At 35.7% G+C, this 17,160-nt stretch overlaps 1 protein-coding gene across 2 annotated transcripts in view; it reads left to right on the top strand.

Moving 5' to 3' along the window:
- ATP6V0D2 (ATPase H+ transporting V0 subunit d2) overlaps window positions 1-17,160 on the top strand; it is a 69,267-nt gene that overhangs the window by 31,112 nt on the left and 20,995 nt on the right. For both annotated transcript variants that reach the window (XR_012040820.1, XR_012040812.1), the window contains exon 4: window positions 4,934-5,067. The gene's annotated coding sequence lies outside the window, so the exon portion shown is untranslated. The remainder of the gene's footprint in view (window positions 1-4,933; window positions 5,068-17,160) is intronic.

Raw genomic sequence — 17,160 nt, 5'->3', positions numbered from 1 at the left:
CCACAAAAACAGAGCCATACATCTCATATAATCCAAAACTTATTAACTTTCCTATTAACAGGATGGATGTAGCAGCTGAGCAATAATTTCTGTTCCAAGATTTCTATCCTGCCGCACGCATTCATACCACACACTCACAAATCAGATCCCAGCTCCTCCAGGCCAGTCAGCATAGACCTGCACCACGAACCAGGGGGAACAGGCACTCACTCTGATCACTCAACGCATGGGGTCCTGGCTGGCACCTTGGTCCTAACACATAACTGTTCCACTTCAGGCTCTGCCTTTTACATGTCTGGACATCCTTTCATGGTGTTTCCTTCTCTTCCCAGCCGCTAGGGACTATTGTCTTAATTATTTATTGCTTTCTAAATTAGATTGCAAACATAAGCTGTCCATGGCCTTGCTAATCACACAGCCCCAGGCCAATCTCTTTGACTTTCTCCTTATCTAAGACCAATTACTGATTGTCCCTAGTGATTCTGTTACCCTCTGGCCCCCCAAATGTTATAAAATGTGTGAAGCCAGCAGCAGTTGCAAAACAAGGTTCATCTGTACTTCTTTGTTTTCCAGTTTATACTGGATTAACCCAGTCAGAGCTGGGCAGATGCAGTCAAGGTCCTTCTGGTTATACTTGTAAATTGCTGTTTGGGTTTTTTTTCTCCTTATATCCAGTCAGAATTTCTCTTTGTGTAATTTGTAGCGTTGTCTCTTGTCTTTTATTGCGCACGTCTGAGAAGAGTCTGGTTTTGTTTTCTCTACAAATTCCCATTTTACAGTTGAGGACAGCAAATAGATTCCCCTTACTGTGTTGGCCTTCTCTGCTGACTCATGTTCAGTTTGCTTGAAAAGTAAAGAAAGTAAAAGAAAATCTAAGATGCTATGAAAAAGCATTCTGCATTCTCCAGAGATAAAATGGCAATTTGTGTACATAGCAAAATTTGATCTTAGAAAAATATATGAGGAAGAAAACTTTAACTGAGGGTTTAGGTTTCTTTTGACTTCTTTGTTGTTCATCTTATATGTAATTGCTTTGTATATTCATGAGAATGTCTAATTCTCAGAAGTCTATGGGAGGCCTTTAAGAAACCTTTCAAGAATGAGAAAGAGTATGGATATTCTCAAACGTACAAATTGCGTTGAATCCATCTAAAAATCATACAATACAATCCTCCAAGAAGAGGACATATACAGCCTTTGTACAAACACTTCCAGTAAAGATTGACTAAGAGGCAATTTCATTTTAGCAGCTGCTGTAGTGCAAAGAGCTGAAATTTCAATAGAAAGCATTATTAACCCAGACACATCTGCCTGAAACAGTCAATTAGAGTCAGAAATGTAGGATACTGCAACCCTCATGTTTTTCAGATGTTTTCAAAGTTTACTGTTTAATGGAACTTACTTAGGTTGCTAATGCGTATCTTCTATGACGGGGGTAAAATAGGCAATTGGTTACAGGTGGGAAGCCTTATATATACACCAAATATGATAATCATTCCCAAGTGACCTCATCAAGCTCTTTAGCTTTCTGCAAAGCATTTCCTCTCATTGTGAAAAAAGGTTGCTAATAGTTACTAACTTTACTGTGGCACTGTGAGAAATAAATAATTAAAGTTAATTTACTAGTTTTGAAAACACAAGTTGCCATTTAAGTGCTAAGTATATTATCAACATTTTCAGTCTCTTAGCGCTGAAGTAAAGTCCATCTCTGCATAAATTTATAGGCAAAATACCCTAATATTTTCCCATCTCTGTCATTAAACCATAAGGTTGACAGCAAGAAATAATACAATTTACTTCTGCTTGAGTTAATGAAGCCAAATTTATGTGCCAAGTTAACCTGGAAAGACAGTTCTGAAGGCAAGTCACAACAAGCCACAGGATTTCCATAAGAAGATTCTGGAAAAAGATGCTTCACTAGAGAAGTTTTACATTGGATCAAAAGTGTTATACCTAAGGAGTTATGTCTTGAATCAACATGTTTGGTAGCTACAATAGATTAAAACAATAAAATTATAAATTTTTAATGAACTTATGCTGTGATATATGATTGAGTGTGCGGACAATGATTAAGACCATAATTATCTGGAGATAGTTAAGGAAACAAACTAGTCTGAAATACATTTAAATTAATCTGAAATACCATCTATTCAACTTTTGGAAATAGAAAGATGACATTTCAGAGAATTATTTTTATCTCTCCAGGAGCATGCCAACCAAATGAGATCTGTGGTCTGCCTAGTCCTCCAGCAGTGCCAGAATCTGACTATGCAAAACATTTGTAATGCCCCTTGTCCACAGGGGATAATGTCAGACTGTTTGTAACTTGTAATCTGAAGCAAGGCATATAGATTTTGATTTAATTTAGATTTTATAGATTAAATCATTATCAATTCTAATAACAGTTATTTCCTCCTTTTATTTCAGGGTGTAAGTAGCCTAAAATGGGACTCATTTCACTCAGACAGCAAACTGAAACTTCAGTTTGTGTGCTGCTTGTCTATATGACAGAGAATAGATACCCCAAAGAACAATCTACATTTAGAAGGCAGAAAAAAGATTTAAGATTCTCATTGAGATTCACTTTAAATAGATATAATTTAGTGTAAATGGTGAAGTAATCATTGTTTGCTGAAAAAAATAATCATACCACACATGCAGGATCACAACAATGCTTGTACAGATTTCCACATGCTTCTCACCTCTGATTACAACTGATTATATATTTTAAAAAGTCCCTAATCTCCAAATCATGTAAAAATTTTGTAGAGTCAGTTGTGGGGTCCTGTCCTGCTCAGTTGGATAGCTTCTTAGTTTACTATGCCTTGGAACCTGACATTAGAGCATATCCACAACACAATATAAGGAGGACAAACAACTGTTTAGATCAAGTACTAAAAGCAAATTAGCTTTGATGACATGGAGTTTTGTTGCATCTGAAGCTCATGCTGCTTGTGCTCTACTGAAGGTATTTGGTAGCTAAGCTAGTTCCTTTATGTCTACGTGAACTGTAGCACAGCTCTGGAATGGAGAAGCAGAGATAACATTAATTTATCTTGTGAATATTGTAATTGGCCAAAGGTCAATTTTTGGAGCCTGAATATTCTCCAAAGACTTGAGACAATAAATGTCTTGAGACAACAAGAGTATATAATAGCATCATAAAAACAGTCTTATCAGAAGGTTACCATTTATAAAATCCAGAACTTTGGAGTACACTTAATCATACCTTAATCCATCTTAGCTCAGACAGAGGCAAAGCATTTACTTAAGTTCTGCTGCACTTCAAGAGAAATATGAAGCAACTGGAGAGAATCCAAAAAGAGCAAAAAGAATGATCAGAGGTCTAAAAAACATTTACTGTAATAATATATACCTAATTACATAACAATAATAGTAATACTTATTCTAGATGTCTATACCAGATAAGATAAACAAGCAATAAATTCAAATTACAGTAAGGAAAATTTGTATTAGGTATTAAGACAAGCTTTCTATGGACAGTTCCACTATCGACAGTGGAACACAGCAGCAAACTGCTTATGAAGTTTTTTAGGAATAAAACAGACAAATATCTGTCAGAAGTCACAAGCAGTTGATCCTACCACAGACAGGGAGGGGTCCAGATTATCTTTCCAGGTTCCTTCCAGCTCTGCTGTACTATTACAGAAGGGAATTTTGCAAGGATGCAGGTATGTGCTCTTGTCTTTTCTGGAGTAAAATGGTACTTTACCACCTAGGGCTTGACTAAACCAAAAATGGACATTCAATTTAAAATTTTTTTGGTAGATCTATAATGTTTTAATCAAAGGTGATTCTTTGCATTTTCAGAGGAAGGAATGGCATGTGCAAGGGATCTTATGATGGTGCAGATTTATTTGATATTCTATCTTACAATTTTCGAACACCTTGTAATCATTCAGGATTTGATGAAAAGGTGAAATATTATAAATTAGCCCATTTGGTACCATGCATTTATTTCAGATATTTTTCTGACACTGCTCAAGCTAGAGTGTTTTGGAATGTTTTCTGTTAATTCAGCATGTTTTACATGTGGTGCAACTGGATGAAGTATACGCAATGCAATTGAAGCCTCAGGTCTCTGCCCTAGTAACTAAACATACTTTTGGCCTAAGAGACTGATCAACATAAAAGTCAAACATACAGAAAGATAGACAAGGGGAGAACAGGCAAGGAAAGGAACTGCAGGGCCAGAGTTTCAGTTGCATTCACTAAAGCCATTAGTTTAAATCTTAGAGGTCAGATAACAACTAAACTTGTTCTCTTTCCCTGTCTAGCTACTTAAATTTTTAGGCCATTCTTTAAAAGCTCTAATTATAAAAGATATGAGTGATTTATTTTGTATTACTTTTAAAAAAAGTCTGTGGAAAACGAGCATTAATTAGACTAACTGGAAACCAAAAGAACTCCTAGATAACAAAAGGGCTTAAAAGAGAACTCTCCATTTTTTCAGATGTTCCTGTAGCAATCAGAGCACAGCACAAAAACAGTCTAGTTTTAAGATCTGAACACATTTCATTTCATATGAAGGCCATTTTGCCCCAATTTTAGCTACTGAAAAAGCTTATACATAGGTCCACTCACCACCTATGAATGTACCATCAATAAGGCATACTCTGCCCAAAGAAAATGTTGACGTGATAATCAGGATGCTAAAAGGCAGACAAGTAGATATGCTGATTTGCAGATGACAGTCGAGGTTAGGTATACCTGACCTTAGATGCCTTTTTATTCTACACAATTCTACACAACTAAGCTGTGCTTATCCCCTTTGAAAAGTTAACTTTCCCATAAAAAGCTAAAATCTTAAAAAAAATCAGAACTGTTTTTATGGTAACATTTAAAGATTTTACATAAGCAACTTGCTGGTATTTTTGCTAACTGAAGGCAATATTTTTCTACCTCTTAACAGAAAGGGGGAGAATGTGACACCATCTCCAGAGCTAGAAGAATAAGACCAGGACGAGAACTGTAGAAATGAACCATTCTTTCCTCTGAGCTAGTCCTGCAGGACTTGTATAGATTCCGTCTACGGAAGTACTTTATGTATGTATTTGTGTGTGTGTTTGTATCAGATGTTAGTTCATGGAAGGTGTGTTTGACCTCTGTACAATGACTGTGCTGCTATTATAACAGGAATTCTCTTTTCAGGAGATGATTCAGCTAATTATCAAACACAGCATTCATATGACACTTAACATTTCTTCTCATCTCATTTTTTGATGTTTATCCTTAGTGGCACTTCTGGCAATACTACTAGCAGTAACTTAAGTGATACAAAATGTGGCCAACTTGTTATGGCTTAACCTCAGCCGGCAACTAAAGCCCCACACAGTCACTCGCTCACTCCCCCCTGGTGGGATGGTGGAGAGAATCAGAAAAGTAAAAGTGAGAAAACTCGTGGGTTGAGATAAAGACAGTTTAACAGGTAAACCAAAAGCCGCGCACACAAGCAAAGCAAAGCAAGGAATTCATTCACTGCTTCCCATCGGCAGGCAGGTGTTCAGCCACCTCCAGGAAAGCAGGGCTCCATCATGCATAACGGTGACTTGGGAAGAAAAACACCATCACTCCAAATGTCCCCCCCTTCCTTCTTCTTCCCCCAGCTTTACATACTGAGCATGACGCCATATGGTATGGAATAGCCCTTTGGCCAGTTTGGATCAACTATCTTGGCTGTGCCCCCTCCCAACTTCTTGTGTGCCTAGCAGAGCATGGGAAGCTGAAAAGTCCTTGACCAGTGTAAACATTACTTAGCAACACCTAAAACATCAGTGTGTTATCAACACTGTTTTCAGCACAAATCCAAAACATAACCCCATACTAGCTGCTATAAAGAAAAATAACTCTATCTCAGCCAAAACCAGGACATGTTTTACTCAGTAGTTTGTATTTTTATTTGATTCATGAGGCAGATATAACTGTAAAATCTTATACAAAAATCTCCAGAAAAGGCCACTAATTTGAGGTCGCTCCATCCCAGACACTCTGAGGCACATTTTCCAGAGACAAGTGGAAATTAGGACACCAATCTCACCAATGTTATTTGGGAGACAGTTGCATTACAGACTCCTTTAGCCTAGGAACCATCCTCCATGGATCAGATTTTCAAAGACATTTATCATTTATAGCTCTCCACACCTACAGATAAACTGGGTTTGTGAAATGGAAAAATGAGTAACCATTTTGGAAAATTTGGGTTATATATACATTAGAGTTGTAAAGTATTTAATGGATTATCCAGTTCATCTTCCCCAAAGTTTTGATTCTCTGCCCTTTGCTAGGGCATCTGAAATAGGCACCTGACATCATTCTGAAATAATTGTATAGTCTATGGTTTGTTTTTCTGAAGAACAGGTTAGAAAGGAATGTATTTCTCCCCGCGAAATTCCTACAAGCCCCTTTCAATTTGCAATTTTAAATCCTCACCTTTACATTCAATAGCTCAATTTTTAATTGTTTAATAAATAAAAAAATATATTCAACTCATAGAGTTCAAATTCATTCTTTTAATGTGTAAATAATCAGGTTCAAATAATTGACTGCTAACATACAGTGAACAGACTCACTGACTTCAGAGGGCTTACTTAAAATGTTTATTTGTATCTTTAATGTAAACAAGTTCTTTATTTTAATTGCAAAGCAAAATTATGAAATTATGAAGTAACTCATTCAAAATATACAGTTATACTAAAACTCTCTTTATGAAAATGTGTGGTTTTATTCTAATTAATACCACGCTTGAGTGCACAATTCTAATTGTACATTCCTTGACAGTTGTTATTCATAAAACTTGTATGAGAAAAACTTAGCTTCTAAAGAGTCTGCCAGCAGGTGAATCTGATCTAAAGTCTCAGCCCTGCAGCAAAATCTACCCAGAATTTTGGTCCAAGCACAAAGAAATATTTTTCTAGTTTTTATATAGTTTTTTATCATTTTCTATAGTTTTTCTATAGTTTTTCTATATTTTTATAGTTTTTATATATTTTATAGTTTTTAAATATAACTGTATTTATATAGTGTTTATATATTTTTATAGTTTTTATATTTTTATATAGGATATTCTGTCAGCTTGCCTTCTGAGTTACAGCTAACGTTGGGAATTTCAAACTGAATCTGAGTTAAGAAGTCAACGAACTCGCAGGAGGCCAATCTGCATTGTTATGTCCGTGGAGGCTCACTTAAAAATAAACAGGACTAATGTCTTTGGCAGCTATGAGCAGACACTACACAAGCCAGACGAAGTGAGACAAATTCCCTTCTATTTAAGAACCTTTAAAAAAGAAAACAATTATAAATTCGCTCAGATGTGATATAACCATTGCAGGAATAGAAAGACAGCTCTGCAGAATTCTTGCAAGCATTAATGCATAGCATCATGAATTAGAAGAAAATCAGTGAACAGAAGCCTGCCAGAGAATATGAACTGAGCAGAAATGTACTGAGGCAGCATATTAAGAAGATTTATTTGCTTTGCAGGAGAAGGGAAGGAAGAGGAAGGAAAACATGAACGTTTTTAAAAAACAAAGCAAAAATTACAATCATTCGAAAACTAATCATGGTAACTTCTGGCATGGTGTCTTGTTTTACAGTCATGAATATTTTAAAGTCATTGAGAAGTATCATCTTGTGAATATCCCTTGGAAATTCTGTGGGTCATAGTCAAATTAAATTCCTTAAATCAAAAATATAGTAGCAAAATTAATGTACCTAACTAATATATCACTTAGCAAACTAGGCTGAAAAATTTCATATTTTCTATGAATTTAATTTTAAATTCCAGACAATAACCAGCTACTGTTCAGCAGTACCTTTTGGTTACACTGTTTCATACTTACGCACCCTAAGTGACTCCTTGGGAATAAGTAGAGCTGAAATTGCAGTGGTAGAAGATGTAGAGAAGTATAAGTTAAAGCAATTTTTACTGTGAGAAGGCCAACCTAAATTTTTTTCCAGTAAGTTATCTTCTCTATGATTGGAGTTCTTTCCATATCTAATCATTTGTTCACACACGTACCAGACAGAGTGAAAAGACTGTATGTACAGTACCAGCTTAAACCTTCGCTGTATTTTGCTTTTGTTCATAATATCAAAGGCAAGGAACTGTGAATGTAATTTGCACAAGATAATGTATAGAGCACATGAGACCAGGCATTTCACGGTGTTATTTTTAAAAAAATTCTTTACCTGTCTTCTATGACTGTTTGCATAAAACCATCACATTTTGTTATAAAATTTAAAGTCTGAGTTTCGGGCATCTGCTTTTATATATGCAGGCAGGAATGTGCTGGTTATTTGTATTGTGGACCAGATCCTTTACTCTCAAAGTATTTTAAGATTTTCATATATATTTATTACAAATTACTGTTGTGACAACATCAGCTACTTTACTCATTTAAGTAAGAAAATGATGATATTTAGACAGAGACAAGTACTTTGAAGTTTCACAGTTTCTTTCTCTACTTGAAGTCAGACAAAACTCTGATCTGTTTGCTGACAGTCATCCTGTCCATAAGGCTGTGAAAAGTTTGCTAACTCATGATACCTCATTTTCTGATGCTCTGGGTCTGGGATTAAGAGGGTCAGAGATGCAAAACTTCCAGATGTTTCATTCAATAGTCCTGGCATTCGAGCCACAGAAATCCAAGTTTGTACTTTTTAACGCTAAATCAGATCCTAACTGCCCAAGTAATGGGGTAAAAAATTATTGTACTGTCTCTCCCACCTGTCCCATGGATCCCTCTACATATGGATAATCAGGCCCTGGCATTATAGAAGGGTTAGCATCTATTTTTCAGTAAAGGAGGCAGCGCCAGAATATTTACTGAACTTACATTACTATTACTATTAACATTTTTTGCATTTTTTGACCGAAGTATATGACTCTCTACTGGAAAAGATAAAAATGAAATCACTGTCCCGACGTAATCTCTCCCATGACTCATGTGCTCATTTTGGTTTGTAGGAAAATGCAGTATTAAGAACTTTTATCCTGAGTAGTACTTGCATTTCTTCTGGTGTTTAAGTCCTTAGGATGGCGTGCTCTGGCAGCTCAGTCACCCATTGTACTGCAGAGTGCTGACGTACAGTTTTGTTTAAGCAGGAATTAATAAAGGGGCCCAAAGAACTCTACATCCAGATGTCAAAAATACACAGTAATTGTTTAAAACCAACTCTGCCTCTTTACTGAAGACTGAGATTAATTTATGAATGAGATTCCAGTGTGTCAGAGAGAGAGCAATCTATCAAAAAAAGAGCTTACACAGCTAGTAAGGCACTTATTAAAATGTAACAGAATATAATTTCTATGTGCTTTCTTTCTAAATTTAGGAATTATTTTATCAGCCTTTCCAGCAGCAGTCCTAAGCTGTCTTTATTGTATCTGATGGTTATTTATTTTCTACCCTTTTATATAATTAAACAAACACCATTTTAAATCTGCTACATGTGGAGGAAATGAAGAAAACAAATGCATTATCAGACTAAATTCCTTCCTCGGTGCGAATCAATATCTGATATATTGATTTAATTTTATAAATTAATTCTGGCCATTACTGTAACCAATTGGTCTTTCAAAAAATGTCAGACACTGAACAAATGCAAGATTGAAAAATAACAGTAATTTCATAAATCATCAGCATAACATCCGTTTGGGTATTACTTTCTAGGTCTGAAGCCAAAGAACTGGGATAACATAACAGGAACAAATCAGGCTGTGAACTGAAATGTATGGATTAAAATGCAAAATAAAGAAATAAATACTATTGAGCACTGAATAAAAATTAAAAATCTATCACCTTGACTTTTCTTGTAAAATATTATTGTCATCTTTCTTCTGAAAATATAGTCCTGTAGAAAAGATTAATTAATCTTTTGATAAAGAATCATTATTCATGCAGGTATCAAGAGCAGGATCTCTTTGCCATAAATGCCATATCTTGAAAAATTCTAAACCTTACCACCAATATTTCTTGAATCAAAAATCTTGAGAAGGTAGACTGTGATTGAAAGGCTTCTTAATTTATTTTTTAATTTAAGCATCACTATCTTTTAAAGTAATCTACCTTGAAAAGAGATTTTTCAACAAAATGTACAGAAACAATTGCAAAAATTTGCATTTATGTAAAATGACATTTTGAAGAACTGTAACTACACAAATATCTATGAAACAAATGAACCAGAATTTGGGGTTTTTTTATTACATATGCTAAACAAAAAAATACTTAAGTACTAAGTTGTTATCTGCACTGTTTTCTATGTTACTTTTTCCATCAGTTATATACCATTCATGAAGATAAAACAGAACTAAAATTAATAATCATACATTTGAATAACTCTTAACAGGTATCAGAGCTAGCAAAATGCTTATTGGAAATTGAAAATAAATATTCTAATTGAATAAAAATATATTCCCAAGTTTAAATGCCCCATTTACAACGTATACCGATTTAGCTCAGAATGTCCTTGCATATTTAAAGTTCCTGGCACAGCAGCTCAGTGAACGGCTAGGATTTTAAGAAGGATACTATTGCTCCATCTAGTGAAAAATTTGTAACACATCAGGCTTCAAGTCTGAAGCTGAACAACGTACTTTTTGAATCTACGCAATTCATGTAGCCAGAAAAATTATATTCATCCTTGAGTCAAACCCTATTCATCCCTCTGTTAAAAGAGAGTTCTGATTTTGCAGTACATCACAGGTTTAAGACTTTATTCACAGTCTTTTCAGATAAAAGCCATAAATGGAAAATTGAACTGTAATAAAGATTACAAGAAATAGGATGTAGGAGATGTTCTCCATCCCAAATGACTGAAGTCATCCCAGTGTCCATCCCATTCCTGCTTGCTTCCTCTTGCAATAAAATCCTCTGTGTTCACTACTGTTTATCTAGTATTTCTACCTTATTCTTCCAGTTATTCTTGAGAACTTTTAATGACGTTTCCATCCTTTGGTAGAATCCTTCTTCCTTTTCGAACCCTATTCAAGTTATCCTCACAGTTTTCAGTAACAGCCATCTTTCTCAATGTCCTCTTCCCATATTCATTTTCTTAAATTGTGCTTTTTCATTTTCAGCAATACACATTCATATCATCTTCACGTACTAAGCAGTGGGAAAGTCAACAGAGCTAAAAATGCTAGAAAATCATGCCCTCCAGAAAGATGGTTGTTTTTTTATCTTCCCCAGGTGCTCCATTTGCAGTCAGGTCAGGAAGCGGAAAAAACAGCTGCATGGCTCATTGATTTTCAAATTCATTTTTGTGTTGTTTGTTCTACATTGAATACTGAAATGAAAAAACCCCAACACATTCATTCTGGACCCTATCTAGTATCTCCCATCAATGGAAGTTTTTTTTTGATTTCACGAATCCCTTTTTAGCCCATGTGAAGAGAGTTATCTTGCATTTGTGCATGTTATTTCTACATGATGCATTGTACATTGTCCATTTGTACATAATGTCTGTAGAATGTAAAGTAACATAAAATGCTGTGAAAACTGGCACAACAGCCCATGTTTCATAAGTGAAGAAATAACAGGAGGTCTCTTCATTGTCTGGAATACATAGCTGTTCTTTCCCATTTAATAATTATTTAACAAGGACCCAATGTAGTTAGGAACATGTTACTATCCAGTAGATTTGAAATCAAGTTTAAAGTGACAGCATAATATGAACACAGCCAAAAGTAAGAATTTAATGCTTCTAATTTTATTCTCTTTCATTCTGGATCTGAATATTTAATAGGTTTCACACTTGCAGCTTTTCTCTCAAGTCATAATCAGATCCAATCCATATTATAATTTGAGTTTTTATCCTGTTTTCTGGAATCCATTTGCAAGAATATGAATTAAGATAGGTCGTGGTGGCAGCTAGCAAAAGGAAAACAACAAATCATAATAACAGTAAGAATGTTCTGCATTTAGTAAATTCCTTATATCAATGTTTAAAACTGAAGGAGCTCAGAAACACCAAGACCACCAGAAAGGCCATTGTCACTAAAAGTAATTATCCATTTGTTCAATGTTTAAACTTGAATTTTGACAATACCTGTTACTACTTTATCTGAAACAAGATTCTTTTCATATATAATGTATTAAATGATATCCAAAAGTTAATATCTTGCAAGTCTACCCTTCAAGGAACTACCATTTAAAAGTACAGTAAATTCTACGTTTCCAATTCCATTTGTCTTCCAATGAGGTTTGTAATTATCTGCCATAAAAAGACAGCTAGCAGACATCTGGTATGATACACGGGGTAACACCAGTACACTCACAGTTGTGTTTGTTGCTTCAGAGTGCTTAACTCCCATGTTTATAGTGCAAGAAATAAAGGTTCCTTCTGTAATCTATAATCAACTTAATGTCACGTTAACAGAATGCTACATTTTGCAGTCATATACATCTTCTGGCTGTTTCTTGAAGTGGATAAATTTGACAGTCAAAAATAAATAATAATGGCCAATTGGTCTATCAGCAAAAAAAAGGTGTAGGAATTTGTATCTGTGTTAGAAATCATTAGGGAGATGAGGAAACCATTCCAGTTATGGTCCTCAGAGCAGAGGAGTTGGTACAGGAGAGAAATGTAACCGTGGAGAAGTGATGGACCATTTGCACTTCACATTGAGTTTTTTGCACTTCATATTTTAAAATCTTATTATCTTCCTTATTTTTCTTTCAGTATGTATCAAGAATAAAACCTTCATGATACCTGAAGGAATCTGGAGATACTACCTGTTGATTTTGAATTTTGTGACAGTTAAAGAATAACAGATTTCTGAAGATGAGAAAAGGGTACTCACCTGCATAAAAACTTCTCAGAAAGTGGACTAAAAATTACGATAACAGAAAAAAGACCTGACACTGTGCAGAGAAAGGCTTAAGGGCCTTAAAGATAAAGACAGGATCTGAATTCTTGCCATCCTCATTAGAATTAGCCAGAACTTGAGTCCTGAGCAGAAGGCTGCTGAGTTCATGTGAATGTCAGCCCCCAAAAGTAGAAATTATTCACACTAAAGTAGCCCAATTTTGTAAGTGAGTGTATAGATTTTACAAAATTCCAGCTTCACTTCTGAAAGCATTCCAGAGCTTTGTTAATTCTCTCAAATCTACTTTTCTCTAGGTTTATATCTCCTGATAATGATTTTCTCCTGGCTTCTCTCCACAGACTTACCACTTTAAGTTTCTGATAAAAATCCTTCTTATCACACTGGCATGTAATTCCTTGAACAAAGACCAAAAAACCAAAAGGCTTGCTGACCTACAAAGCTGCTAGATTATCTTTTGAAGGCAAGGGAGGGGCAAAAGGAAGCTCTTTGATATTTTATAACATCAGTTAGCGATGTTTGAGAACCTAATATCAAAATAACACTTCTAATAATGAACAGGAGTAAAATACATATTTTATGTAAATTCAATCAAAAGCTAATCAAGTGATAGGAAAGTTGGGGGCGCATAATTGCTGTGAAGATTCTCAGCAAAGACAGTGTAAATTGGCGGGGGGAGGGTTAGCACTGGGTGTGCCAGCTAGGTACAACATTTTTGTTGGCATGAGATTATTGCCTCCTGTGCATAAGGGCTTAGCTATCGATAAGATCTGCACCTTTATCATGCTTTAAAAATAGCTAGAAAGCATGGCAGCTGGATTGTGTCTATACAGGTATAGCCCATTATCATTCTCAATTTTCATATATTTTATGAAAATATTATATATATTATTTTATGTATTCAATATATTTCATTTTTTAAGCAGTCACAGATACTACTGGTTTTGGGCTGTTTCTTCATGGCTGAGAGCAGTTCAGCAAAACTCAGAAACTGGGACAAACATAACTGTGTTAGCTGTAGTTGAGCTACACTTCTGCTACCCATGCTAGCACACTTCTAGCTAGAGTGCTAGGGTCCATGGGGTATCTAATTGTGTTTGATATTCATCTTATAAGAGTTGCAGGTACTCAACACCTCAGAAATGCTGAATCTCAGTTTACATATTGCAATCAGAATTGTCCTACTATTATGTCAGAAAATGAGGGATTTCAAAAGATCAGATTTTGGAAGGATTTTTAGGAATGGGCCACACCCATCAGAAATTTACAGAACATTCCAGAATTTGCAAAGCTTAAGGAGTTTTGATGTCGTTGCCTTTCAATGCCAGTGCAAAGATACGTAACAAAAAACCCACTAGAAACATTCCATTTCAGAATTCTCTAGATCAGTTTACATACTATTAAGTTGCATTAGAAAATTAAAATAGTTTTAATCTGAATAGTGCACACAGCTCATAACAATTTTTGCCTAGCTGATCTGAAACAAATCCTTTTTTCCTGGGGGAGGAAACAGCTGAAAGAACAGGTTATATTTTTAAAAATACTTCTGATTTATAAGCAAGGGAGGTGCATTTTCCACTGACAGGATAGGAAGTATAGAGCCAGTGTTAGGTCAAAAATCTCCCACATCCAACTAAAAAGAGTCAATATGTACCCAGATGAAATCTGTTTCACCCACACATTGAAGCAGCACTATCTACTGATAACAGTGAATCTGGCACACATAACGCTAATTATATGCATAAGCAATTGCACAGTGAAGACTTGAGTGAATTTTGTTTCTGTATAAGCAAAACCACAATTTAAGCAGACATCTGCCTGGCTCAAGCTGTTATAAATAGGCTTCTAAATGAGATTCCAAGATGAGTAAAATAGCATCTTTAAGTACTTCTAATGAAAAAAGAGTAACTTTGAATTCATGTGATTTAGGATCAACACTCCACTGGTATATCACCGCTTACTCACTCTTCTGCTGATTCTTTGTCATTTGTTCTCATTATTAACCTCGTGGCTAGGAGCTGTCAACACTATTAAAAAAAGAAAAAAAGAGGAAGCTCAGAGAAAATCTGTGGATATAGCAAAAATACAGGTAAAACAGAAATATTTTGTTTGTCACTTCTGAGTGGAAAATATATGTGGTTTTTATTGGTAACTTTAGATTAGCTGAAAACAAATTAAAAAACCCAGAACTTTTTTCATATTTCTTTCCAAGTTTTTTTTCTTTCAGTGGAGGGGAAAAAAACCGAAGGTGGTTTACAGCAGTGTTGTGATGACCTCTTGTGGTTAAATAATATATACATTTTGTTTCACAGTTTCTCAAAAACTGTCAGTATCAAAGGTTAAATTCTGCTCTTAGATCAGTTTTGTTTGGGTAATTCTGCATAACTGAATTAACTTCTCCTCCCAAACATGCTATCAGTATTTGTTTAGCTCACTGCTAAAAAATTATTTTTAAAATATCTCAACCTTTGCAATCCCCAAACTTAACAGGTGAGAGTAACGTATTTTCTCACATGTTAATTTGTTAAAGCCAATTCACAGCTCTATATAAATAAGTTCATTAATATAAAGAGATATAATTTTTTTAAAAAATTACCCACTACAAAATGTTAAAGAAATCAGATGGTACTAGCCACTCTTAAAAGATTAGAACAACAGATATTGAACATGATATTTATAGATTACAACAATAGATACTGAACATATATATTTTTATATAAAATGTTAGTGCATTAGCTAATTATATGTATCATGTCTAAATTGCTGCTAGAGCTGTCTCCTTTCATCAATTTTTCTTGTAACAAAAATCAGAGAACTGAGCATTTTCTGATGTTGTTGAATGCAGTCTATTAACCTGGATCATATCATCTGACAACTTAATAGATAAAATCACTCAAGACTTTAGCCTGATTTTGCAATTTCCTGAAATCATGCAAAATGACACAGATTTCATTAAACAACTTCGCTGAGTGATTATACTTCAAGTGATGGTCCCAACAGTATTTATGGATCTCACGGTAGCACTTTCTCACTGGAGGATCACCAGTGGTGGTATTTGCACCTGCCAGGCAGTATTCACATGACCCCCCACCTTACTAAATTTAGGACCAATTGCAAAGCCATTTCTGCACTGGCTCTGCTGTCTGAAGTTTTGGAATCTCGTTGGCAGCATAACCTTGGACTGCCACCAGCTGGATATGTGCCACATTCTGATACACTGTGATTGCAGCTGGGGGAGGCCTGAATTCAGCTGCTGCAAGACATTACTTGTTTATGTAACACACACTTTAGAGATGTGTGGGTTAAAAACAAACATTGCTCTTAGTGTACACAATAATGAGTCCCTCGTATTATTACCTCTCCTCGTTCCTTTTCCTTAAAACAATTGATATCAGAGGCTGTCGAGTGAAACACGCTAGAACAATGATGACAACTACAACAAAAAAGCAGGTTTAAGTTAAAATGTGGTTATCTCCGTGTATCAGTAAGGAAGCACTGACAGTGGTCACGTATCCTGAAAAATCTCCCTGGCTTTTGAAACATCAACAAACTTCTTCTGACAACTTCTTGCATAAGGAGGGTCTGAGGGTCTGCTGGCATGCAGACTTGGGAGACAAAACCAAATTGTTTGGGGGGGGAGCTATTTTATTTCTATTGTCTAATAGGCCTAATCTGTCTCATTCTTGTTTAGCTGGGTTAACCCTGCAATGCTAAGAACTGACCAACTTAAAACTGTAAGCCTAATTCACAAGGAGCAAACTTCAATACTCTAGGCACCATTTGAACTCTCAACTAATTACAGTTTGCATATCTGAGCAAGTGATTTTTTAAATGTCTAAATGCTGTCATTATTTCCCCTGTAGTTGGTTACAGGCATGGTAATAACCAGCCTGAGACAATTTTAATTTGACCCTCAAGGTGCAGTAGTATTAGTGCCTTGGCTGAGCCTAGCCTGCCAGGTAGCTCATGGCCACTTCTTGCCCATTGGAGGCTCCTGGCCAGCCAGCCAAGAAGCCAGCTAGCTAATGACCTTCTTCCTAGAGGAGGTAGCGGGTGGTGATTGGGCAGCAAACACCCAGGCGCCTCATGTCTCATTGTATGGCCTACAAAGCCTTGCTGTGGCCAGCAGCGAGGCAGTATAGACAGGAATCATCTGGTGAGTACCAAGCTGTCATCAGTCTCTCAGCTCCCAGGATAGGGATGAACGTCTCATAGTCGCAGCCTTGTCCTCATGGCTGCCAACTCACAACTCTCGCTGCAGCTACATTTCAGTGCAAGGGATCAATAGAAAAGCCAAGCCGCATGTCTTCAGCCAA

This window comes from Ciconia boyciana, chromosome 2 (assembly GCF_034638445.1).
Source record: "Ciconia boyciana chromosome 2, ASM3463844v1, whole genome shotgun sequence".
In the NCBI taxonomy this organism is placed as follows: domain Eukaryota; kingdom Metazoa; phylum Chordata; class Aves; order Ciconiiformes; family Ciconiidae; genus Ciconia; species Ciconia boyciana.
This window is presented reverse-complemented; position numbering and strand designations above follow the sequence as displayed.